Source organism: Leuciscus leuciscus, assembly GCF_965113295.1.
Source record: "Leuciscus leuciscus genome assembly, chromosome: 5".
Classification (NCBI taxonomy): Eukaryota; Metazoa; Chordata; class Actinopteri; order Cypriniformes; family Leuciscidae; genus Leuciscus; species Leuciscus leuciscus.
Window position 1 is genome coordinate 5,806,808 of NC_138729.1, and position 26,167 is coordinate 5,832,974.

At 36.7% G+C, this 26,167-nt stretch overlaps 1 protein-coding gene across 6 annotated transcripts in view; it reads left to right on the forward strand.

Moving 5' to 3' along the window:
- Positions 1–26,167, forward strand: part of zbtb20 (zinc finger and BTB domain containing 20) — a 70,511-nt gene that overhangs the window by 19,245 nt on the left and 25,099 nt on the right. For all 6 annotated transcript variants that reach the window (XR_014206303.1, XM_082170957.1, XM_082170959.1 and 3 more), the window contains exon 2: positions 23,569–23,755. The gene's annotated coding sequence lies outside the window, so the exon portion shown is untranslated. The remainder of the gene's footprint in view (positions 1–23,568; positions 23,756–26,167) is intronic.

The following is a 26,167-nucleotide window of genomic DNA, read 5'->3' on the forward strand; positions in this document are numbered from 1 at the left end:
TCTACATTTAGTGAAGCCACCTATTCAACTCGAAATGAACGCTTGCTAAATAAATAAATGATGAATGCCGCCAAGAGGACGGCACATATCTTGTCATCTCATTCGGCGACTGGTAACAGTCCGTTGTTTTAGCTTGCTGAGGAATGTTTGTATTGCACAAAATCATGAACAAAAAAGAAAAGAAAAAAAGAAAGAAAAGACAAAAGTGATATTTTATTCATTAGGACTGTCTGTCTTTGTGTATTCTCATGCAGTCTGGTCTGCATTTATATGCTAACATAATTTACTCCTCTAACCTAAGGCAGAGTTTACCATCACCACGACATACCTCAACAGAGAGTGTGTGTGCAGCCAGTGTTACTAATATCTCATGATGAATGTGTGTGTGTTGATTTCAGATTTACTATGAGGAGCCATTTCAAAATGTAGAGACCTAAAGGATATCAATCTTTTTTTTAATTTTATGTAAATGTCACCTCTTCGTAAAAGCAAATATAATACATGAACAAAACAATATTTCTTAATGTATGTAGTTATTGTTTTTCCACAAACAGCAAAAGCATTTCGCTTTTTACAACTGATGCGCTGTGTAGGTGTTTTTAATGCAAACCTGCCTGTAGGGTTCACACAACTGGAGCAATGGTAATTAAATCCTGAGATTGATTGATCATTTAGTTATTCTTTTATCAAGGATGTTTTCATAGCATATTATTGTCTATTTTAAATGGCGAGTTTTACAGGGTAAAATTGTTACCTTTACAACACCTTGACACCCGGGGCAGTACCTGATTTACCCCTAAAAGGTGCATATTAATACCTTATCCTGTAATATGTACCTTTAAGATACTAATATGTTCCTTTTAGGGGGAAATGAAATGAAGTACAAAGATGTCTCTTTAAGGGCACTGCCTCAGTGAAAAGCTGCTGTAGTAGGTCCCATTTTTGCACATTTGTGTGTAATGTTGACTAGATTAACAGCATGGATGCTTAGGGAAGGATGGAGAATGAATTGGAAAGCTGGTTGAAAATCTGCTGTGTGATTCACTTACAGGTGCTTGCATTAACCCTGTGAAACAATAGTGTTTGACTGTAATACTGATAATTAAAGATCAGATTGAATGATGGCCAATATAATGCCCTTGTAATTCCTGACAGCACCAGTGAAAGTGCTTGTGTTTTTTTCCCCTACTATTTTCATTACACATTATATTGTCAACAAATGTAAAATTAACATGAATTTCACAATTTCTCAGTGTTTGGTATGTCCTCCTTGTGCTTTAATGGCAGCATCCACTCAGGAAATCGTGTAAAATAATTATGGGCCAGGTTTACTAAACAGGGCAAATGAGCGTGAGAGCGCAATATCAAAAAAGCGGCGATGGGAGTGTAAAGTCCTGCCCGTGATCTACTAATGACGCAAGTTAAAGAGCACAGACGCAGCCGGATCATTTCTATAATGACCAGCGCAATCTACCGAGAGCAGTGCGAATTAGCGTCTGGTTTAAGACATGCTTTTTTGGGGGTAAATAATGGCACGAATACCAGTAAATTGACGAGCGCAAACATTAGTAAATCGTGTTGCGTGACTCATGTTAATACTCTCCTCCCATACATTTTACAACTGAAAGGGAAACTCCTATAAATGCATATGCAATAAGTCCAGCCACAAAAATTAACGCTAAGCGCTAATGTTTCACTGCGTGTCTTTAGTAAATCCTGACCGTAGTTTTTAACGCCAAAAGAGAGTTTGCACTGGAGCGTGCTTTTAGTAAATCTGGCCCTAAATGTCATAATGTTTTTTTCCACAATCCCATTACTGTTTATTTTTTAGGTTGAAATAAGATTTTAAATCAAGATTATCGTTTTGGTCCGGCAGAGATCTGAACCCCACTGTGTGCAGTGCAATTCAATGACAGCAATTAAGAACTAATAGCTACATTTGCATAAACACTTTTTTTTTTTTTTTTTTGTATTTACTCACAATAAGCAAACCTATTGGATTGACACTATAGGTCAAGCACAGTAACAGTAATCGGTCGATGCAATTCTCCAAAAATCGTCTGATTGATCGATCTTATAATAAATTAGCATATTGTAATGCTGCATTTAGTAGATTTCCTTTACAGAGAAAACAACATTTTTGGGGGAATATCGATGTTGTAGGTTGCAGTGTTTATGTTTGCAGTAAGGACGTTTTTATGATTTTATGAACTTGGCCAAAACCTACAAGCAAAGGAAAAAGTATATCACACAGAGTCTCAGTGATTCATTGGATCTGAATTATTCTTGCCCATAAATCTAGACAAGATAGACACTGCCAGTTTCAGTATCTTGCCCTGTTCCTTTCTTGCTTCCGTTCCTTTCTAAGTAATTTTTTGTGGTTTTGAAACATACTTCCACCGTGAGTAATATGGTACTCTGACACTTGTGATGCAGACTATTAACACCTATAAACAAACAGTAGACACCAAAAAGCACTTAGTATTTGAAAAGGAAAGCAGGTCAGTGTATACCATTCGGCATCATTAATATATTTATGTTGGTTTAATGTACGAATATAGTTCGGTACCGTTATAAATAAATTCTCAGCACCACCTCTCACTCTTATTGTTTCTGCTGTGTGCCATTAAAGACCAGGCTCAGAGGCAAAGGACAATGTGTGAATGCCGAGCATTGTAAGTCGCATTTGCATATTTGAGATTTATATTATTCAGATGCTTGACATCCTTTCCCAGAAACCCCCCCTCCCTCCTTCTCTCTGCCCGACACCCCACCCTCACCTTTTTCTTGCCTTGCCTCTCTCTTTGTTTTCCCCCCTCTCCCCCCATCCCTGATAAAAATGATTTCCAGTCACCACACTGCATGCTTTATGAGATGGCCGCCTCATTAAAAAGCGTCTCTGATTAACCTGAATTTCGGCTCCTTTCTTACTTTTTTCTCCCTGCCTGTCCGTCATCTGCGTTATTATTCTTTTCTTTGGTCTCAGTCACCCCGTGCTCTTTGTCGCGGCAGCAGGGCACAGCCGTCTGAGCGTCTTCCAGACAAACTGACCTCTAGGGACGTATTGACAGTTTGTGTTACTGAGTGACAGAGAGCCAGCGGAGTGACAATGACGGAACACACGGAAAACGCTTCCTGTAGTCTCTCAGCAGTTGCTTTTTTGCAATAAATCTCCGAGAAGATTCCCTTCTAAGATTAGAGATTTTTTGGGAGAGGGAAAACAAGGGCTGTGAAAAGGGGGGGGGGGTGTGCTTATGGTGGAGTTTTTTTCTGGAAAAAGGGGGTGGGGAGGGATCTAATTAATTTTGAAGGATCATCGGCCCCTTTCGTCCGAGGCAGGGCGGGAGACGGAGGGGTGAGCGAGTGGGTGGAGCGAGTCTGAGCGAGAGAATAAGTGAGACAGGGGAAGGCGGGGGGACAGACAGACCCCTGGACTGATTAGGATTCTGGGCAGGTAGCAGGCGGCTGCTGTGCACCCACTGTGGGCCAGGCAAGAAGGAGGGGAATGGCTGCCCACCCGCCCATGTGTGTGTGTGTGTGTGTGTGTGTGTGTGATCTCTGGGAGCAATTCTTGACGTTCAGGGTTCCTTGCACTTTTGTTGCCTAATTTCACCTCAGATCACTCCAAAGGCTTGTAATATTTCTGACAATGTTTACCAGAGAAACTACTAAACTAATCTCAGATCACAAGTATGTCCCGAAGTTATAGAAATGATGTCATTGCATAGTGCGTTGCATTCTCTTAGACAAAAAGGGGTTCAGTGAGGTTGTATGTAGAACACAAGGATCCTTGACTCAATTTTATAGAACACTTTGCCAAAAAAGGATTTATATAAGGAGAAATGTCTAAATCAGTGGTATAATTCGTTCATGTTTAATGGGTCATTTCAAATTTTTTTGCGATAACATGTTTTCGAGCTGTTTCATTAATAAAATGTAACTCTATCCCCACAAGCGTTTTTAAAAAAGTTGCCAGTCACCGCCAGTATCTTTTTTTTTGTTGCATTTTCACAACATTTTCATGACCCCAGAATATCTGACCATGCAATATTCATATATGTATATATCAAAAGGAAGAACGAGACCCTCTGCTTTTAAACAACAACAACAACAACACAAAAACAACGTTTTATTCTAGCTTAATGCATTCTTTTTTATTAACACCTGAATGTTTCTTAAAAAAAAAAAAGCATCATTTTGAGCATAAAACTGATAAAAATGTCCGGATCGGATTCAGAACGATGATCAAAACACAGATGGAGTGGATCGAGTCTAAGGTCCTGTACCTCGTCCTGGGTTGAAATGTCATTCGGTAACATCAGGTAGTTTTGATTTATACGCTGTGTAATTTTGATGATCGCATTTCTTTACACATGCATCTGCTTACATACGACATCGCTTGTTTCTGCTTCTTTTCGCCTGTGACTATTCTTTTTTAAGAGCCATTCAGCCTGTAAAAGAGCCGCAAGTAAAAGTCCCATTCATTTAAAAAAGGCAAAGAGTGTCATTTGTTTTTAAAAATACTTTCTTCCATAGACTCTTAATATACAGAGACAAACACTGTGGCTCTGTGATGCTTTTAAAACATTGTTTCGTCTGACTCTTCCTACCAGCCTGGTGTAGCATCATAGCATGTGGCATGAGTTTAATGCTGTTTGACTGACCAGGGGTTGTTCAGGAAACCCGTATGAAAACTATCATTATTTTTGAAAGTTGTTATGCTAAGCTAGTGGCACGTGTAATGTAACAATATCATCTAACCATTTAAGACAGAACTACATTGAGCTCTGAGGTTAAGAAATGATATATACCTCTGTTGAATGGCCAAGCGTTACTTCCATTTTATGCAAGTTATGTGTGTTAAAAAAACGCCAGTGAAAGCAAATGATACAACTGAGTCAGTCAAACTACTCTATTGTTTTGTATATATCTAAATATTTTGCTATACCCAGCAGCACACTTTTAAAAAGAGTACTTATTATGGAAGTGATATATTTTAAAAGGATATATTTAAGTGCGAACTGAATGTAATGTTTTCAGACACTTAATTGCATGTTAATTGTAATTAAATGAAAATGTATTATAGTTTAAATTAGCATTAAATGCAATTAGCTTTTTTGACCCCACTTATAGTATGAATAAAGTACATGTAATTTCAAAATTCTTCTATTGTTTTGAAATATGGTTAAAGTGTACTTCTGAATTGCACTGACAAGCATGTGATTTCTATTGAAACTTCTATGTTATGTATTTAAATATATTTGTAATTACACATTTGTAATGATGAAGTTGCCATTTTAAACTTAAATTTAAAAGTAAAATTGAATAACACATTGCAATTAAAATTGTAATCAAGTACATGTACTCATCAAAATAAGTGTAATTCTACACTTATGACAAACACTGATTTAAAGGCACAAGCTTTTTAAAGGTTTTTGCATTAAAATATCCCAAAACCACCAGCACAGTGTTAAATATTTTGTTCAATTGTGTGCTTACATTATCCCAAATGTTTCCTACAATGTTTAAACCCAGAGAAATTCACAGTTATAACCATTGTAACGGGCCGTGTCATAGCGTCACCTGTAGATGAGCAACTGTTTGGATTCCTTTATCAACAGAAAACGAGTCATTGTTATAAAGCTCAACACGGTTGGTCTTATTGTTTGAATCTCATGTGTTCTTGATTCACTGCGACTGCGCGAGTAACATGAATGCCTCAGAGGCAACACTATTTTGTTAAGTGGCTAACATGGCATAATCAGAAAGAGCTTTATTTGTAGTAACAGTAATACAGCATTTTCTCCACTACAATATACAAGTTAGTCATCTCATTTTTTTCTTTTGGACTAGTCATAGCTTCAGATACATAAAAATGTAGATTGGTATAATTTGAATCTGAAAAGTAAGAGTGATTACCTCTTGGCAAACTGCTAGTGGGTCAGACCATAGACTGTAAAAAAGATGGATGACGCACATGCTCTCTCTTCCATTGTAGAAAAGTGAAGCCGCTGTCATGACAAATCGGGTCCTCCCTCGAAATCGGGTCTCCCCAAACCGTCAGTAAAGGATTATCCTTAGTATAACAATAATTGAAAATACTCATAGCTTACCATATAATGCATATGAAAACACATTAGTGCGTAATAAATCAATTGAATGGAATTTCTTACATTTGATGAACTATTAATTAATTAATAATAGCCTATTAAGTGACTAATTGAACATCATTAATTTGTTTTATTTATAAATGAAATATTTGGACATTTAACACTTAATTTAACACATAATTACATTAAGGGCCCTATCTTACACCCGGCGCAATGCAGGTTTAATGGTTTAATGCACGTAAATCCCCAAACACACCTATTACTCATTATGAGAATCAGGACAACCCTTTTAAACCATTTTTAGACCGCCGACCATTTTTCGCGTCGTTAAACTAGCAAAAGTGGATTTGGACACGCCCTAAGTGAACTTGCGCCGTGCGCTTTAGACCATGCGCTTAGATTGTTAAAATAGGGCCCTAAAGATGATTGAGTATATATGTAGGGTATAAATGCAAATTTGTGAATAAACTAAGCTATCAGGCTGATCGTTTATCTGTATGCTATGCTAGTATATAAGCTAACTTATACAGACATAAATGGTCGTTATAATGTAATTGAAACGGCAGTTACCATAACATGATTTTGGAGGAATTGTAATCAGGCGCTAAAGAGAGTACATATTAAAAGCAATTTGAACAAATGTGATCGCTTGGGGTCCTAAAGGAGACCCGATTTCGGGGGGGACCCAATTTGTCACTACACCGCCAATGTCCCAAAATGCCTCTGACATCTTACACTGATTTGGGACCTGAGTCTTGTTGTGGCAAAATTTCTCATTAAACAATCATCACTTCGTAAGAGACACTCTGAATCAGATGATCATTTAAAAGTATTTATTCTTGCATGAATACAGTAGCACCTGACTGCAGTACACGAGATCCAGGGGGCGGAGTTGGATCCAGATTTAAGGGGTGGAGATTGGTAGGTTTAGGGGTGAGTTTAGGGATCAGGGGGTGGAGATGGGTAGGTTTAGGTATATGTAAGGTGGGAGGAGTTGGATCTGGATCCAACTCCTCCCCCTGGATTTCGTGTTCTGCAGTGAGGACCATCTCCAAGAATAGGCCCAGTTGCCCACACAGAAGTGACACAAGGTTACGCTGTGGAGCAAGTGAGACCCAGACAGGAAGAGATGGGCAGCCTTTATACCCCGTTTCAAGGTTCCTTCCCAGCGGCTGTTTCTTTGACCCATATAGATAAGGGACCCATTGCTGTTCAAGTTTCTATACCTAAAAACACAAACTGTCAGATACTAGGGTCAAAGATCCTGTCCCATATGTTCCTGAAGCGTCACACCCAGCCCCTCCCCAGGCACGTACATACATATATCTTATTTCACACATTGACAATATAGACACGTGACACATTACTTTGCAATATATGTTGAAGATCAATGGAAATCAAATTTTTCCATTACAAAAGTCCACAGCAGCGAACTCGGCACCCGAGTCTGCGCAATAGTGAGTGTGAAGTGGAGCCACGGTAACACTCCCGTAGAATCGGTTAGTACAGTTCACCGCTGAACATCTCATTATGTCGGTGTGAAATAAACAGTTATGGAAATGTAGAAGTTAAAGTTAAAGCTCCAGAAAAAAGTCTGTTGGTGCCTCAGTAGCCGCGTTTCCATTACCCTTCAAATTGCGCTAATTGATGTTGCGAATTGAAAATACGCCCAATGGAAACACGTCAATTTCGCAAAAACTCCCATTTATCGCAAAAAAAGTTTTTCCGCTCGCATGAGGTGGTTTTTCAGGCAATTCGAAAAAGAAATATTTCGCAAAACTGCAATGGAAACAGTTTTTGCGCATTTACAGGTCACCTGACGTAGATGACGCGGTGTGATTGGACAGAATACGAGACAGAGTTCTTAAATTCATAAAAAGACAGAAGAATTACAAGAATAATGGATTCTAAACCTCAAATAAATGCCACAATCAAGACCTCGAAGCAGATATGAGGGAGAAACACCTCATATGTGCCGCTCTCAAGTATAATAAGGGTCGTTCTTTACCATTAATGCTTGGAAAACACACATACATCTCCGTCGATTAATAATAATGGCTAGTGCAGTGGCTGGGATATAGTACATAAACCTACCAACGTCCATTGTCATGGTTTTTAGAATTATTTTACTTATCGCGAGAGGAAAAAATGAAGTTTTAGTCACAAAACATTGGTTAATGGAAACGCCGTCATTTCGCAATAGTTTTTTATCGACATTTAGAAAAAATGGCATTGAAATCTGTAATGGAAACGTGCCCAGTGACAACATCGCTCAGAGAAGCTGTAAATCATGACGTCAAACACCCGTTTTTATAGCATCAGATAACTAACTAAGATCAAACTTCTTTAAAAAACGAACACTTGAACTTATATCAGCGTGATAAAAACTACCTAAAATGACAGAAACCATCTTTGGGAAAAACATTTATTTGGAGTGTAATTTGATTGTTTAGTTTGTCTCACGTCCCATTCGATTACATGGACCTATAGACCTATACTGGGACCAGCCTGGGGACGATCAACACGTTTTGGCTTCACTTTTTTTCAGGACGTGGCACACTGACACATGTCTGTTATCAGTTACAAAATGTTTATCATAAACTAGCACTAAGACCAAGAATCTGCCCTACCTACATTTATGATCAGGAGCTGCTACTCGTTTTAGATGTGATTTAATAATTAATTACAACTGTTAAATGTGTAAATACATTCAGGATTTAAAAAAAATATATATATGTACAATGTAAAAACATGTACATAATAAGTTAATTGTATGTCAAATTATTAATTTAAATGTTAGTACATAGTAGTTAAAGACACTTTATATAAAGTGGGACAAAATTTTATCTTAATACAATCTGCACTGAAACATAGTCGTGAAAGTGTACTCTCTACTTACACTTAAGTGGCCTTTTATTTAATTTATATTATATTACCTGCAAGTAGTTTTTTTAAATATATTTTTAAGATTTGAAGTACACTAGAAGTGCACATTCAGTGCAATTAAGCACACTTCTTTTTCACAAGGGTAAACTTACAAAAATATGAATAAAATAATGTTGTATTTTTTATACTCGATGACTATAAATGACTCATTTTATATTGTACTGTTGTTTTTTAATCGATTATGTCCTTCCTTCATGAGATAAGTAGTTAATTCCCCAATAAAATAAAGTATGCAGTCTTGTCTTTTGTTCTGATTTTCATGTAATGTTGTGATTCATTTCAGAGCTGGTTGGTTTGGTTCAAGGCTTAGAATACTTTTCTGAAGAATTATTTAGAAATCCATAAAAAAAAATACTTGCAAAATCAAGGCCACCAAAAAAGTGGGTTGCCACTTAGTATGTAATGTTATGCTTGACGAAATATATGAAATATACGAGAGGCTAATGGAGTGTTTTGTGAAGCTTTCATGTCTGTTACATCTAATGTGCTCCTAAAAAGCTTTTGAAAGATCTTCATACTATGCGCCCTAATGAGCTCCTTTTATTAAAGTCTCTCTGCACACATGTGTTTGCGTGTTTATCAGGAAACGTTTACCTCCTCTGCCCGTATCAATATGCATGAAGTATTCATTGTTGTCTGTACTGTTTGTCATGCTGCATGGTATAGACAAAGCACCTTCTCTTTTTGTTTATACCGAGAACATGGCTTTGATCATGGCCTCTGTTCTCTGCCATTTATATTCATATGCATATATTCTGGCAGCGTGGATGGTGATCAAAAGGATGTGCACACAATATATGCAGTACAGTATGCATCGTGGACTACATTAGCGTTAATTCATCACCATCTGAGGCCTTGTTACCATGCTGTTGTTAATTAATGAGTGTTCTGATGGTGATATGATATGGATAACAACATTGCAGCTACAGTGTCTAAAGTATAGACACTATAAAATAACACATGGCAAAGCATAACTATATTTGTATGAAACTTTGGTGTGTAAATGGTATCATGCATCATATATAGCATGAACATGAATGATTGTGCGGCTTATTAAGGAGACGATAGGTAGGCTACTTGTTTAAAGTGATTGGTCTTGTGAAAAAGAAGTGCGTTTAATTGTATTGAATATACTTGTACTTCAAGTCTTATACGTATTTTGTTTTAAAAATGGACTTGCATATAATGTAGTATTAATCAAATAAAAGGCCACTTAATGGTAATGCTACACTATGCATACTTATGTCATTTGTCCATGCTTGTTTATGTCATATCCTGAAATAAAGGAAAGTGTGCAGTGGAAGGTAGTAGCATGAAGCCACACAAATTGAACCTGAAACTTGGAGTTTGCAAGCAAAAAATGGGAAGTGACAATATCTGTAATAAAGCACGAATCAACATAGTTTGCATAGCATATGCTGTGCTTTGACTATAGGATCATAAAACAATGTTTATGTTGGTAACAATGCCAGTCTCTAAACCAGTCTATTTCTCTAAATATAGCCTAGGCAAGTTATAAGCATTTTTTATAACGTTTTATTTATTTTCTGATATAAAAAATCGTTATGTTTAATCTCAGCGTTGCCAAACTTTTGTAACGTTATTTTAAAACAATTGTTTAAAACAAGTCAAAAGAACAGCGGCAAGTAAGCCACTTACCTGCTCAAAAGACATCTTTCAGATATTTGCCCTTCTTTTATTATTGGAGGAGTTTAGATGTTGTTAGTGAGATTTGCACTGATGATGCAAGCTAACATTTTAAGTTATGTTTTCTAAAATCTTGTGGCATGCTTTAAAGAAGTACACTTAGCATTATGCAAAGTACATGATTATAATTTTAACTGTAGTGTGTTATTCAGTACTATTTTAAAGATAATAATTATTTTTTAAATGTACTTTATAATTTCAAATGTATCACAATAAATATATTTATAAATATATTTAAATTCATGACAGAAGTTTCATTAGAAATTACATTAAAGTATATAGTTTACCATAAATGCTTGCCATTACAACTGAAGTAATAATGAAATGAAATATAAAGGTGTACTTAAATCCTACTGGGGGTAAAATCGGTAAAAAGTTGTAGCTAATTGTGTTTAACATAAATGCAAACTATAATATTTTAAATTTAATTGCAATTAACACGCAAATCAAGTGTCTGAAACCATTACATTCAGTTCGCACTTTAGTATATATTATTTCTGTAATAAACACGCAAGTCCTCGTTTTAAAAGTATGCTAAAGTGTAGTTCTTGGGGAATCCCATAGACTTACAAAAGAGGGATCTGAGCCCTGTTAATCCAGAATATCATATAGACTTTTAGGTCGGCTCTTTTGGCAGCGAGCAAATACCTGAAAACGCACTAGCAACCCGATAGCTACGTGCTAAAAACTATTCTGCACAAGCAAACAACACTTACATTTTTCTTCAGAAACTGTACAAATATAATCTGACAAGTGAGCTATTTTTAGACTCAAGGTGCGTCCCAATTTGCGTACTTATGCACTATTCTATGCCGTTTTATTGTTTAAATCAGGGCTATTAAACTGGCGGCCCGCGAGTCAGTCTCCATCCGGCCCACCGGCACCACCCTCTCCCCTCCTCTTTTCCTGGCGGTGCGGCTGATTTAGTTTGATACTCGCTCCGATTGACCTGAGAAACGTTTTACGTGCGAATATTTCAGCAGTTACTATGTCAAGTCAAGTCAAGTCAAGTTTATTTGTATAGCGCTTTTCACAATACAGATCGTATCAAAGCAGCTTCACAGTATTAAATTAAAATAATACAACAAAGTTTTTTTCAAGAGGAATTTATTGATTGATAAAATTAAATTAAATATCCCCAAAATATCCCCAACTGAGCAAGCCAAAGGCAACAGTGGCAAGGAACCGAAAAACTCCATCAAGTGACCTAATGGTGTCCTAAAACTCCATCAGGTGACCTAATGGAGAAAAAAAAAAAACCTTGGGAGAACCCAGGCTCAGTCGGGGGCCAGTTCTCCTCTGGCATTTATGAGCTAGAGGCCGGATTGTAGTTTGAACTGTAGGATTATATGAATGCCTGGCTGAAGAGATGCGACTTTAATCTAGTTTTAAACTGGGAGAGCGAGTCTGAGCAACGAACAGTATCAGGAAGACTATTCCAGAGTTTTGGAGCCAAATGTGAGAATGCTCTCCCTCCTTTGGTGGTTCTGGATATCCTAGGTATGACCAAAAGCCTTGAATTTAGTGATCTTAAAGAGCACGATGGATTATAGGGTGATAGAAGATCCGTTAAATAGACTGGAGCTAAGCCGTTTAGGGCTTTATAGGTCAGTAGCAATACCTTGTAATTAATACGGAACTTTATAGGTAACCAATGCAGTGATGATAAAATCGGTGTTATATGATCATATTTTCTTGATCTAGTAAGAACTCTAGCGGCGGCATTTTGGACTAACTGTAGCTTGTTTATTGAGGATGCAGGACAACCAGCTAATAAAGCATTACAGTAATCCAGTCTCGAGGTCATGAATGCATGAACTAACTTTTCTGCATCAGAAACTGATAGCATATTACGTAGCTTAGCAATGTTTCTAAGGTGGAAAAAGGCTGTTTTTGTAACATATGAAATATGATTTTCAAAAGACAGGTTGCAATCGAGTATGACACCCAGGTCTTTTACTGTAGAGGATAAAGTAACAGGACATCCTATGATGTTAAAGTTGTATTGTGCGAGGTTTTGTGGGCGGTTTTTTGAACCGATAAGTATTACCTCTGTCTTGTCTGGATTTAATATGTGTCCCGTATTTCTGTCGACTGAATACCAATCATTCGTGAATGAATCATTCTTTTGGTTCGATTCTTTCTAAACGCGCTTGCATAGTGGTCTAAAACTATTCGGGATCATTCGGACCGCTCCGTCACTGAATCATCTGAAGCGGTTTCTCGTTCAGGACAGTAACAACAAGTCACAAGTCAGTTGCGTTTACTCCCGGTCCCGGATACTAATATTAAACAGCGCTGCGACAACCAGTGGGAAGCGTTTCAATTCGACAGACACCTCTCTGTTACAAACCACAATCACTCGATGATTTAACTAGTATTAAATCGGATGAAACAGCCGGAACATTCCCAACAAAACTGATGAGGAAAGCAGGAGAAACGTTGTGTCATGAACGAAATTAGAAGACTTTTAATCCCCTAATCACCCTTACAAACATTTACCATGGATGTACTGTAGTACTTCACCATGGGTTGGGCAGAAATGTGCAATATTTGTATTGAATACTATGTTATAGTGATTTATATTGCATTAGATTTATTAGGTGGGTAGAGGAATATATAATTATGAAATTATGCCAGTTTCTTTGTAAAGGTGCATATAGTTTTTAACCTGTTTAGGCATTTGTTATACACTGGGAGTGAGTAGCCTGTGGTTATCAAGTCTCACTGTCAGAATATTTTCATTTAAGCATAACAATTATAAATAAAATTAGTATTATTTCTCACCAATAGCTATGAGTTTGCATAATTAATGTATTTGTTCCAAGGAAAACAGTTGTACACAGCTGTAAATTATCAAGTTTGTATTTATTATGGTTTTATATATCTGCATACTGTTGGGAACCACATTTCCAAGTACATACCATACTTTTTTAGGTTTATACTTTAACTTATTTATTGAAACTGTTATGTTTCAATGAATAAGCTAAACCCCCAAACCAACCCACCGGCCCTCGGATGAAGCTAGTCGAATAGCCCTGGTTTAAATAGTATAGTGTGTTGACACGTGTGGAATGTTGGAAACTTCATGCACTAATGTCTGATTGGACGCATTTGTTCATCCATGATGCTGAAGGATTGCACTAAGCAGGTGTGGCGTAACGACTGATCAGAGAGAGATCCCAACCGGAAACCACCAGCCGGCTTCACGTTAATATCAGGTTGATCTACAATGCCTATTAAAATTAGTGTCTATCAAATTAGTGTCTTTTAAAATCAGCATCTGCCTGGAATGATGGTGGATGGATTGGGGTCACTGTCATTAGCACTTGATGTTTTGTCAAACAAGCTTCTGGACAGATCATTCAATTTATTTAAAGCAGCCTGTTTATATTAATATTTATTAACTGATATTTTACAGTGAACATTAAGCGGCGATCCAATATCAAACACAATGTCAAAATTGCTAAAATAAATAAATAAATAATTACATTTAAAATTAATTGTAACAAACATTTTTTTTTTTTTTGACAGACAACATTTGACTTCTAAATGTCTAAATTTGTATGGTTTCATGATCTCAGCAGGCAACAATATGTTGTTATGGTTTTGTATGTACATATTTATTCATGCTTCAAGTGAACACGTATTTAAGGAATATTCTGGGTTTATTACAAGTCCAATCGACAAATGTTTATTTCCACAAAAATCAATTTTGACTGATGACTGCAATGACCGGAAAAATGAAGAGAACAACTTTACAGCATTATAATTAATGTAATGCTTTTATTAAACTATTAGCTTCACATTTCTGCTTTTAAATCCTCCCCCAAAAAATGGCCCCATTCACTTTATTCTTAAGTGCCTCATCATAATCTTGAATTTTGTGTGTGTGTGTGTGTGTGTGTGTGTGTGTGTGTGTGTGTGTGTGTGCTGACCAACATTATGCCACAAATACTTAACATGTATTGAGCCTACAATACTCTTTAATGTAATAATTTTACCATTGCTTGGTGGTTTACACAATGACCCCATGTTGGGATCTGTCTAACATCTCTAGCGTCTGCCAGGTAGCTGATCAATTTGCATCAAAATTTGCGACACAGATCTGAACGCATACACAGCCTTGCGACAACAAACGTTTTTGCCTTCCTTTTAAAAGTCTGTTTATTTTGCTGTCTTGACTGCTCAGTTCTGAGATTACTCGGATTTTAATATTATTGGTGTTGTCGTATAGCATTGTGTTTGTTTCCTGCTGCTGTGACCCTATCGAAATAAACCGTCAACACATTTTTGAGTCGTGACCAACCAACCACTGCCACAGATCACCCACAAACAATAAAATTACTCATCTGCTGATTTATATGCATTGAGACGTTTTGTAAGTTTAGCATTGAGACATTTTGTAAGTTGGAACTTGTATTAAATGTTTAGTCATAACAGGTCATAGCCATCGGTTGCGCAAATATTTTGCCAATTCGGGTAGGAAAAAACACCATGTTCACTCATAGCATAGCAAACCATATAATGGATGACCCATTAACCCTTCTTTTTTAATTTAAAGGTACAATATGTAACTTTTGCGGAAGAATAGCCGGAGTTACTTCTCTCTGTTTGAATGCAACACATATCTAACATCAGTATTCCTTTAATGTCTCTTGATTTCTAGTGGTGTATTGAGCTTGAGTGTGATGATGTATCACTGCACGAATGGTTAATGCAAGTCATATCTGGCCTATATTATAGACTTCTGGAGTTCATGGGCATTTTGTAATGTAATCTTACACAATGCTTGTGCCATTGCTGCAATATGGGGAGGATTATTTTTGTGGTTGTATAATGCAAGGGCACAAACTCATGCCAAGCATACGCTGGTATTCACAGGTGTAACGTATCAGAAATAATAACCTTGTTAATCAGAGCACAAGGGAGTGAGTGACTGATACTGTATCTCTGAGAAAGTAAAAAAATGCACAGTAAAGAGATAAATCTGTGAATTTCGGAAATGCAGAGTGATAAGACTCATAAACATCAAGGTCGGTGGAGCTTTGATCCGTTTGAGACTTTTTAGTGATCATGGGTATTATTTTTCTTTAGTCCAGAGTATGAATATATTTGCATGTTACACAGAGATCTAATATACTACAATTGTGACCCTGGACCACAAAACCAGTCATATGGGTATTTTTTTTTTTTTTTTTTGAGATTTATAATAGTAAATACGCTTTCCATTGATGTGTGGTTTGTTAGGATAGGACAATATTTGGTCGAGATACAACTATTTGAACATCTGGAATCTTAGGGTACTACAAAATCGAAACATTGAGAAAGTTGTCTATTTATGTTGCCGATTATGCTTCATTCACTCACAAAAATAAATGTTCTATATATTTGGCATAATGGCATAATAGAAAAATCTATAATTTTGACCCATACAATGTATTGTTGGCTATTGCCACAAATATACCCGTGCGACATGTGACCGGTTTTGTGGTCCAGGGTCACAATTTGTGTTGATTTCTGAGTGATTTTGCTGTAGTGTGATTCTGTCATTGTAATTTTAGCATGCAGACAGTCTAGTTCAGTGGGATTCAAATGGCGGACTGCGTTTCCGGTTCCATCCGGACCACGGGACGTAATTGCACCACTTCACCGTTTCTACAGTTTAAAGTGAGCAGCGTGTCAAAACAGCGGATCGGCTCACACCACAGGTGCTCAGGGTCATTTACCGCAATGATCTTTCGCCTTTACATCCTCTAATATTTTTATCTATAGAGCCAAACGCGCTTCATTCAAGCCCTTTCCACTCTCTCGCTAAAGACGTAAAGCGGCAGCAGACGACGCGGTTATTTTTACAACAGTAGCAGAAACGGTGAGCAACAAAATAGAAACTTCTGCTAAACGAGAATGCAGAAAATACAATGATTTGTATCTGTCATACAGATGACTCCGGCCATTTAACCAAACCAGGTTTGTGACAAGTTAACAGATTTGTTTTCTTTTATTACGGCTCCCCCCGATGGAAATGTATAACTGTTCCAAAAAAAAGTATTGTCCGGACCTCCGCCGGGAAGGAGATATAGTGACCAGAAGTTTAATTGAATACCCCTTGTCTAGTTTGTCTTAAGAGAGGTTCATATGGCAGTGATTCCCCGAGACAGCGACCAGACATCATTTATTTTCAGTGACAGCTGGTGATTTCTGGTGATGCGAGCAGCTGAAGTTAAGCAGAGCAATGCTTTAATGCAGGACAGTAGAATAAAGCAGAATGCAGTGACACATATGAATAGTTTTTACTTACTATCACAGCAATGCAAGAGTGCACACTGACAAATTTCAGTGTTTCGGAGTGTGATAGTGTCAGCCATAGAGAATGCAACACATACCTGCGTCACATTATGAATTGCCGTCTGACACATTTCAAAAGTGCAACAAAACACAAATGTGAGCTCGGTTATGTAAGAGTTTGCGTGCATGTGCTTGCGTTAAGTACGGGCCTTAATATAAGATGCATTTGAAATTGTTGTATGCGGCACAGCTTGTCACTTAACTATGTGCATGTTTAATTCAACGACTGATGTCCAGTTATCATGGGGAGAAAAATGATTTTGTGTTTTAAAAACATCCTACAAAAAAGAAAAGAAAAGGAAAATGTGTAAAAAAAAAAAAAAAAGTGACTAATATATCTTCTGGTTCATTTGTCACACTGAAAGAGGAAGGTTAAGTGAAGTGCACTGAATTGTGGGATACAGTATTAAATTAGCGTGCTCTTTTGTTTACTGCACATTTTGACGAATGTAATAGGCCATATATCGCATAAAATGTGCATACTACACACAGTATACATAATGATAAGTACAGCTTTTTAAGACAAGCGTATCCCATTGATTTATAAATAGATTAAAAACAAACTAGTTTTACAGGTTTTAAATGCTTTGGAATTCTAGTAAAGAAAATTAAAAAAAACATTGTCTGAGATTTCTCAGTATTGGTGCAGAGCGTAATTGATCTTAATCACATTTCTTCACTCTGTCTTACATTCAAACAAGTAGCCTATAGGATAAATTGTGCTTATCTGTAATGTGATTAGCGAGCGAGTTTGGCAAGTAAGGGGGAGGTTTGGCACCTGGCATGTGTTGACGGTTACTGGTTACTCTCCACACAGACACACAGCTAGCAGGCAAATATGGTGTGGTCTGGCATAGAGAACAACTTGTACATTCCAGCTTGAATGGTTATCACAGAACAAGGCTTATGACAATGTATCGCCTTTCATCTTGAACCTTTTTTCAACATCGACATTTTGCATTTTTGCTCATATATATTTACGCACATTTACACACAGTAAACATATACATACATGTGTATATATATATACATATATATATATATGTATATATGAAACTGACCAAACAAAAAGAGAGCATGTTTTTTTGTATGGGCGCATGAAAAATTGAAGAGATTTTGAGAATTCAAAGACTGCATTGTTTGTTGAAAGGTTATCTGTGAAATTCAGTGTTGCATCTCTGAAGAAAAAAAAAAAATGTTTTTTTTAATTGCATGCATCTGTGCTGTCTGCTTGAGGCGCGCAAATAAAATGGAAAATATGCATGGGTAAATAAAAACTAGTATTTGAAGAAACAAACATCAGCCTTTTCAACAAATATCAACAAGGACAATGTGAAATATTAGAAGAAAACAGAGATGGGTAATTATACTTAAAATGACTGTACACAGATTGTCATGTCTGATTTCTCCCTGGCAACAAATTCAGCTTGTAACATGTTGGAAATTGTTGTTTTTTCATGTTTGTCAAAATTCGATTATAAGCTGTCCGTCAGAATAACATGAAGTTTGATTAAAGCAGTAAGCAGATCCATGTTACTGTAATAACATCTAAATTAATAATGTGATACGATGCAGTTATTGTGTACATGTTTTTAAACTGTGCTTATATTTAAAAATACCTGCATGTAATTCCATCTAATGTTGACCCACCTTAAGCCCAAAGTATAGTTTCCACTCGAATATTGAATATATATTGGACACAAGTAGGACCCAAAGCCACATGTTCCCTATGGTTAAGTGTTCATGAAAATAATAGTTCATCCACAAATAAAAATGTAATTATTTACTCATTCCTAACCCATATGCTATCATTGTTTTGTGGAATACGGCAAGAGACTTTTTGAAGACAAAAACAAAATAAAAGTGTTGTAAAAGTTGTCCATATGACTTGGTGCTAGATTAAAAATCTTCTGGACCATATGGTTTTTGTGAGGAACAGGCCAGCTCTGCTAAAACCGAGTCATTATATGGAAAAGAGCTGCATGTGGGTTCTTCAAAATGTCTCCTTTTGGGTTCCATAAATAAATACTAATGCTGTGAATATGCACACACAGTATGCACGCTTTCTAAATGTGTTCTTGTATTTAAAAACACCATGAAATCAAAATCAAGGTGTATTAGCTTTGAGTCATCATATGCTAGTGCACTCCAAAAAGTTGACAAAATAAACTTTTACACATTTTAAATGTACAGGACTCATCTTGTTCGCAGGAGCATAGACAAACTGTAAGAACAATCAAGTGCACTTCCACCCCCCTATAATACCACCTGTAACTGACTAGCAATAGCTAACAAATTAACTTCTTTGACTGTTTAAATAAAGCACAATGCTATGGCGTAAGATGCAAAAATAAAACCCCGCTAGACATGACAGCAGTGACTAAAGCCATCTGTACGTTACCACAGACCTGAGCTGCGTTCAGAAAGAAACACTCACGTACTGCTTGCTGCTGTATGAACTGGATTTTCTTTCTTTTTTAAAAAAAGTTTTAGTGTGTAATGTCATATATGTTTAATTTAGCGATTTAGCATTTTGTGTAAAACTATCCAAAAAGCAAAAAAAAATTTTTTTTTTATTTTAATAAAAGTGTCCTCTTTAATTGATGTGTATATGACACATCAATTAAAAAAAATAGCGCAGGTGTGCAATGCAAGAATGTAGGCTGTTTATGGTTGCCAAGCAACCCAGCAAATATAGCATTAATATAACATTTGATTGATGTGTGGTGTGGTCACAGGTGTGCGAATATTACAACGGCTTTCGAGTGTGGCTCATCCAGAGTCGGCTCTATCTATTTAATCACATGTTCAACCCTGGCATCTATAAGATGCTTGTGCTTTCAATGATAAAATGATTGTCTTTCGTCATCCCGGTGAATGCTGAGGATATTACAGAAAGATTAAACAGAAAAGGAGAGAGAGTTTGTGTGGATAGTCTGCTGTTTTGACACGGTGGATGTTGGATTCATTCGCAGGGCCAGGACATGGGCATGACACACAGGTCTAGAGTCTCAGGCTAACCACTTCACTGCATGATGAGGAACGAGAGAGGGAAAGGGAAAGAGTTAGGGGAAGGGTCATCACATCTTTTAGTTACATATGAAATGCTGCGATCTGACAGTGTCACACTGTGCCTGTCCTCTTCCTCATTTTAAATGTGTCTTTCCAAATAAATAGAAATGTATATTAAGCTCTACTTGTGCAAGAGCAAGGCCTGTAAAGTGCTTAAAGTCTATGTTTGATACGTTGGAATCATCCATTTTTGTGTCACCAACCAAAACAAATAATTAGTACTTAAAGTCGGCATGAAACACAAGTTGCGATCGACTTTTCTTCCCTATTATGACGGATATCTGAGTGAAACAGCTTCTCGAAAATAGAAAAAATGTAGAGCGGGGACTTGGTTTTGTTCATGGGGAATTGTTTGGATGGTTGTGGTTTGCTATTGGTGGATCTCATGTGAGTGACAGGTCGTCCCGCCCTCACGCCAGTAAACACATCATTTTGATTAAATACTGTATTACAAGGGCACATGAATAAAAATAAATCATGTGCACGAATAAATTATTTATAATAAATGCTACAAATTCCATAAAAAAAGATTTGGAATATTGCACCCAAATCATTTGGACCACCTGTGATACTTTTATGGTCCTCTAATGACCTTTAAAGCTTCATTCATTGAAGTTGCATGTAAAAACGTGACAAGTACAACTTTAAAAAATTCTCTATTTGTGTGCCAAGGAAGAACTGGTTTGTAACTTTATGAGGTTTTGTACATTTTGACAGAATTGTAATTTTTGCGTGAACCAAACCTTTAAAATAAAGTGTGGTTTAACGAGATCCCTGATGTAAGCTGGACACAACACGTGTTGAGAGAGGAAGCCTGTGCTTGGAATAGAAAACTCACGCTGTCATGATTTCTTTTATTGATGTGCCCTCGACTTCGATAGTCGGGATAGAAGATACAGAAAAAAAAGTGTGTGGTCATCTTGTAAATAAGATCGTTTCAACAGTATGTGCTACACTTTGTCAAGACCTTAAATTCGGCGAGTGGCGCTCAGTTCTTCTCAGAAATGAATAGAGCTTTTCTGCATTGTAATCCTTCTGTGTGTGAAAAATCTTAATGTTTCAGAGTGCAATCTAACTTTGCATCATGAAAAAGGTGTTAAGAAGGCCCCTCCCCCTTTAATTTCTTTTCATATTTATTTATTTATTCTCATCTCAACGCATTTTGATGAGTTTGCTCTTCTCAATTTTGTCATTTCATTTGAATATCAATATTTATAAGATTTAGTCAGTTGAAACAGTTTTGAGGTTTATTCATCTAATCTCTGAAAGATAGTGATCTGAAACTGTATTATGTTGAATATCAAAGTGTTTTTGTGTGTATTTGTTAATGAGGGATTTGTGGACACATTAATGTGTTTTGTCCCCGAGAATTGGGACACAAGCACCCGTCCCGAGTGACGGGTTGTTATCAGTGTTACTCATTTTTATCGGAGCCTAATTCGTTGGGTTATTATTCAAGTAATTCCATGAGATATGCATGTATGTACATTTCAAACATCTTTGATATGCTTTAAAACCTAAAGGCTAATCGGGTGAAATCATTGTGTTGCTATTATGGCATATCTTCAATTAAAATATGTGCAATTATATATTCATATGCCTGTATATGTCATAGAATAAATTTACCTTTCAGATGAATCTCTTTTTCTGGCATTCTGCATTGTCTGGCATTGGTTATTCAATTATTCATCTAAATTGTCAAAACACAAATCAGAATAGTTTTTTTTTTTTTTTTTTTTTTACTTGCACATGCTAAGCCTATATCAAAATATGTTACAGTTTAAACATAAACATAAATGAATTATTGTCTTAAGGGGGCATCTGACCCTACTAATTGTGGTTTAAATCACTTATGAGATATGTTCCTCCCCGAAGGTCGAGTATATTGTGTTTTAGGATACAGTATTTGTATACAGCTTGCATATTTTGGAAGCATATGAGTATTTCATGGAGCTTATAGAGAAAATGTGCATAATTTTCAGTATTTTCAGTGTAAACAAAAATAGTAATGCAAAAATTTTGGGTAATGTGAATTCATAACATGCCTAGAGAGTGGGCATTAGGTACTTGCCTTGCATGATCAGAATTTTAATTTATGTGAAATAAAATGTGGCTGACTTCTATAGTTCAATTGGGGAAATAAATCAACATACTCACTTTTCCTTTCCTCAGATAGAGAGAGTGTGTGTGTGTGTGTGTGTGTGTGTGTGTGTGTGTGTGTGTGTGTGTGTGTGTGTGTGTGTGTGTGTGTGTGTGTGTGTGTGTGTGTGTGTGTGTGTGTGTGTGTGTGTGTGTGTGTGTGTGTGTGTGTGTGTGTGTGTGTGTGCGAGCGTGCGTGTGTGTGTGTGGAGCGAGAATGTGATCGTCTGTGGTGTAGAAAGGATGGGTGTGGCCGGCTAACTGACCATTCTTTCATCTCTCTCTTGCATAATGACACCTGGCCCAGTGAGCGTATGATTTCTCCTTCGGCAGAGTTTGACCCTGTAATTGGTGGTGAAGTGTGTCCGCAAGTCTGTCACAAATGTGTCCGTGTGATAACCCAGAGGGAACTGCTTCCTGCCTTCATAGCCATAGACAGGAAGTTACGGTGTTACAATCTCTTCATACTGTATAGGTTCACAAAAGAAAGGAGGATTGGTGTTTTTATGAAGGAGGCATGATGGAAAGATCTATACGTTCTATATTTGCCTTGTTTTGGGTTTAGACCAGCTTTTCTGAGCCACTGATTTTGCTTTAGGGATGCATTCATTCTGATCAAAATAATCAAATTTTGACAAATATCATAATTTGGGATTATAAATGCAATCAGGGCCTGGTGATATATTGAATATGAATACCTTCCTTGTCCTAGTTTTTGTGAGCATGAGAGTGTTAATACAGAGATGCTGTAAAAGTGTCTCTTATTGAAACTTCAAAGTTACTAATATAGTTACTTATTTTGCATGAGAAAGTCTGCATTTTCATTATTTAAAGTAAAACGAAGCTTTTAAAAACGCAGTGGAATGGGGGGAAAACGCAAGGTCTAGTTTTTTAATAGTTGAACTGATTTTATCTTGAGCGCCGCCTGCGTTACGCGCGAGACGCTGCTAAAGATGCGAGCGCAACGATAATACACGTCCATCTAGTGTGTTTACATAGAAAAACTCTCAACTCGTACTCTGTCCATCGCCGCCAAAACGCAACAGCGTAACCAGCTCTCGTCCAATCAGTTTCGAGGACCGTAATTAATTGTCAAATATTAACAGTCTTTGATTTTTGGGTGCTTGTTGCTTGTTGATTGCTTGTTAATTTGATGAAAAAAACATATAAATGGACTCTGAAAATGTTGCACAACTTGTCTTTAAGAAAAGGCATGCACTAAATGTTCTCTCTGCTTTATTTGCAGGGCGACATTGATTCTGCATGAGGTTAGATTGTGGCCGGACCGAAATGAAATGAGTGGCTAACGACTGACCTCTTCCGCTGCACCACCACCACCAGCAACCTGTAGCATCTAACCAGTGCCTCTTCACCAGCCTGACACACACACGCACCCACATACACACAATTACCTAACAGAACACCATCAGACTGTAAGTTTGCCCAGCTTCAATTCATTTCTCTCTGGTTGATAAATGCTTAATAACAGAGCTTGTTTTGCAATGTGATGACCTGCAAATATATACACCCTCTCTTCCTTCCTTCTTTCTGATATTAAAAAAATGACACCACGGCATACAGAAGAGAAACCCTTCTGTTTGCACCATACACTTTATGTGTTGAATATACACAAATATAGGTATAACTGTATTTGGGTTACAGGAAACATTATCCTAGAGCTGCAAACTGTATTCTCTATCACTACTGTACATCTGTAGTCATGTATATACACGTCATGCCCGTGGTCAAGGGGGAAGGCTAAGCTTTCCCCAGCCTAACATACACACTCCACTCGTTTATTACAGTAATGAGAATATAATGAAAATCATCATTGAAAATAATGAGAATTACATATAATCTCAAAAGTAAAATGGATGCATTACAGTAATGAGAATTTAGGGGTGGGGGGGATGAGGAACGTGCTTAATTGTCATGAAAATAATGGCATAATACTAACAAATGATTGTTGTCCTAAAATATGCTTCATTTTCGTTTTGCAAAATATTAATTCTTTTGATTTCAGAGTTGAATATGTTTGCTTATCTGCATTGTTGTGCTCCCTACAGACACACACACACACACTTGTCTAACTGCCATCGAATTGTCTGCCAGTTCTGTTTCTTAAAAGGAGACCCTTGTGAAAAATAAGAACACTTAAGCGTACTTTCAAAAAGAGTTCTTGTTATGCAAATAATATATTTAAATGAATATATTTACATGCAAACTGAAGGTAATGTTTTAGGACATGTAACTGAATGTTAATTGCACTTCATGTTTAAATTTATATTAAATGAGATTAGCTGAACTTATTATGAAGTTATTATTTTTTGCCCACTCAAGTAGGACTTAAGTACATTCAATTAAAAAATTACTTCTGCTATCTTTGAAATATGTTTAAAGTATAACGCCTAATGTACTGACAAGCATTTATGGTAAACCAGAATATACTTTAGTTTAATGTACATTAAACTTTTAAATACATTTGTAATTACACATGCTTTTACAACTTTCTAAAATTATATTAACTTTAAATGTAATATCCAAAAACGTATATGTTTTTAAACTTAAATTATATGAGCTTTAAGTATGTTAGTCAACACGTCAAAGTCAAAGCACCACAAAGATTATCCAAACCTAATTATTTAATTTAACTTCTTTAAAGTAAAACCTTTAATTTAAAATGATTACAAAGTGCGCTTTTTAAAAGTGTCTTGAGAAACTCTCTTTAAGAAGTTGCCTTTTATTTAATTAATATTATATTATCTGCAAGGGCCGTTTTTTAAATATACTATTAAGATATGAAGAACACTACAAGTGCATATTCAATAATAGGTCCTGTCCTGTCCCAAATGGCACATTTCATATGCACTTACAATGTCGCACAACTGTGGCCTTACAATGGCCGGCATGTGTGCGTGATCGTGGATTCCTCTAGACCACAGGGCGTCCCATGGGTCATTTTAGGTGTCCGAGGGGTGCTCGCGAGTCGATATGCGCTCTCGATGCGAGTATTTAGGGTGCTATTTGGAACAGGGCCACAGTTAAGCGCACTTCTTTTTCACAAGGGATCATGTAGCGATGTCCTGTGTTATGAACTAACCCAAACATACTACGAACCTCATACAATGCAAAAAAGAAATCCACTTTTTGTCCCCATAACGTACTGTTGGCAACACACACACACACACACACACAAAGGATTTTAAAAACGGTTTAACGTTTTACAGAAACATGTCTAGACACAGAAGTACATGGTGTTTCTTCTTTGTCTAAAAGAACACCTTGCATCGATAACCTTCAGAAAGGATGCCTAATTCCTTGCCGTGTCATCCTTTACGTCTCAAAGGTTGCATGTTGTTTGCTGTGAATCCTGAGTGAATGGTGTGTTCTGCTAACCTGTCTTTTTACATCCTTTTTCACCACACGAACATTTAAATGCTCTTGAAACCATATGAGTTGAGAAATGACATTTCAGCGTTTTCTTGGGAATAGTAAACACTGCTATTTTAAAGTTTGCTATTGTAATGAGCTAAGGGAGCGTAGACTTGGATTTACGCTTTTATCCCCGTTGTTATTGAATCATGGGAGCAAACATGTTGTTCATGTTTAAAGTGCACTGCCGTTCAAAAGTTTGGGATCGGTGACATCTTTAATGTTTTTAAAAGAAGTCTCTTATGCTTTACCAAAGCTGCATTTATTTGATTAAAAATTAAAAAACGGTAATTTTGTTGAATATTATGACCATTTAATTTTCTATTTGAATATATTTTAAAATATAATTTATTCCTGTGATCAAAGCTGAATTTTCAGCATCATTACTCCAGTCTTCAGTGTCACATGATCCT